At 42.8% G+C, this 2208-nt stretch overlaps 1 pseudogene; it reads right to left on the bottom strand.

Moving 5' to 3' along the window:
• Window positions 1-672: 672 nt before the first annotated feature.
• On the bottom strand, window positions 673-1715 carry LOC134367745 (etoposide-induced protein 2.4 homolog; annotated as a pseudogene).
• Between the last annotated feature and the right edge of the window lie 493 nt (window positions 1716-2208).

Genomic DNA, 2208 nt, shown 5'->3' with positions numbered 1-2208 from the left:
CAAGGGGAAGGAAGAAATTTACTCCTCAACCCTGAAGATCTGGCTTTGCAGTCTTTCCTCCTGTCTCATCCCTTCAGGCTTGTTTCTTTTTTGTTATGCTTTTGTTTCATCTTGCAGTGCAGCAAGAGAAACCAAAACCTAACCTGAGTTACAAAAAGCAATGCAGTGATGTTTATAAAGGGAGTGACCCTCTATAGGTCACTGAGAGCTACTGAGATACTCCTTTACCTCCCACATCCACTGTATGTGCTTCACAGAAAAACAAAAAAAATAACAAATCCACAAAATACAACAGCTAGAATTACAAAGTCCATTCATCCACGGGTAGTGGAAGGCAGGAAGGAGAGGTGAGAGGGTAAATGGCACAGGAAGAAAAACAAAGTATTCAAATCAGTTCAGGCACAGGGGCTGGCAAATACTAGAAAACAGGTGCAGAAAAACCTTTGGTCCTTTCAGACTCACAGTCGTGTCAAAAATCCACATACTGGTGTCAGGAAGATTCTTCCTTCTGTGCACCAGAGACAAAAATTCCAGTTATTCAGAGAGAAGGGAATATGCAGAGGTCCTTTGGCATCGTGGGTCCTGCTTTCTTTGGAGGAGGGAGGTGAACAGGGAAAACAGCCGCCACAGCCTCCTTCCAATCCCATCAGTCTCCTCTGGATGTCAGGTGACTCAGTGGCCAGCAGCAGCCTTCAGTTTGACAGGAGATGGATGTGGTGAAGGGAACTTCTCTGCAGAGGTTGAGCTTTTCCAGGCAGACTGCAGGTAGACTGTCTTGTGAAAGAGTCTGTTGCTTAAGACCACCAAGGAGAAGAGGTATAACTGGAAAAGGTATGCTTTGCCAGGGGTCTTTGCTTCATTAGTGCTGATAATGAATAAAGCAAAGAGAATAGAGAAGAGGTAGCCACTGATGATGTACGAGGACTACATTGCTGTGCGGAAAGCCAAAGGCAAACCAAATCCAAGAAGGCCCATTCCTTTCTGTTTGACAACTGCTGGTGCATTTCAATTCCTTTATTGAATCAACAACATTCAAAGCAGAATAGTGAGTAGATTAGGGACATATGTGGGAGACTAGCCTCCTGACCAACAAGATGGAGGGGAAAGAGACTCACAAACATCCCTGGATGAGGAAAACAGCCTGCAGCAAAAGGTTGAAGAGCATGTCAGCAATTATTTTGCTGACTCTAGGGAATGGGTGAGGCTTCCTTCCTGATACTTCAAAAGCCAGGTTGGCCATAGTCTGAAACCAAATGGCATTCACAACTTAGCTAAGCAAAAACCAGGAGAGCACCCAAACAGCGCTGAAAATTGACATGAGGAAGAATTCCAGCCAGGACCAAACATCTCCATGTAGTGATGGATCACCATTAATTTGGACTGTTACTGTCTGAAGCACAGGAATACACTCGATAAAACAAGAGAAGACTGAACCAAACTACTCTGCCATTCCAAGCAAAAGAATGGAAAATTCTAACAATATGTGGCTCACTCTCTTGCTTCTGCTCTATACTCTGGGCTCGCTTCTGTGCCAAGACACTACTTGCCCTTTTTTGACGCTGTTCCTCTCTCTTTTGCTGGATTCGAGCATCTAGCATTGGGATGGTACAAATACCATAGATGGGGTCTTTGATTATTCCTGGCAATGTCCTGGAGAAAGTTTTAACACTGTCAGCCATCTCTTCATCACCCAAACTATCAACTGCACAGAGGAGAGAGAAGCACCCCAAAATCTCTCATCATGAAGGACCCTGCAGCCCTTCTACCTGCCTACTAAACTCTTCTGTGCCTGGGATGCTCCCAGGGCCAGGACTGCTGCACTGGAACTTGGGATTTCATTCTGAGGTGATGAACATGTTCTGGAATTGACTGTGCTGATGGTTACACATGCTTGTGAATATACTAAAAACCATTGAATTGTAAAACTTAAATGGGTCAACGGTGTGGTATGTGAATGACATCTCAATGAAGCTGTTCTAAAAAAAAAACTCAAATGGCATACATGGAAATTGCATATTTCAATGCATATAAATGTTATCTCAAAAAATCAAAAGAAATAATTCTTACCTTCTATTGAACTCTGGTTTATTATACACATGAGTGTTTGGGATTTCTGCTACTTACTTTTAAGTACATCAAAAAATAAGATGCACTGGTGGAAAAATATAAGTGTGGATAAGTATGTGATTGGGAAAATATAGTAAAATG

This window comes from Cynocephalus volans, chromosome X (genome assembly GCF_027409185.1).
Source record: "Cynocephalus volans isolate mCynVol1 chromosome X, mCynVol1.pri, whole genome shotgun sequence".
In the NCBI taxonomy this organism is placed as follows: Eukaryota; Metazoa; Chordata; class Mammalia; order Dermoptera; family Cynocephalidae; genus Cynocephalus; species Cynocephalus volans.
Note: the sequence above shows the minus strand (reverse complement) of the source record. Positions and strands in the feature narration are given on the sequence as shown.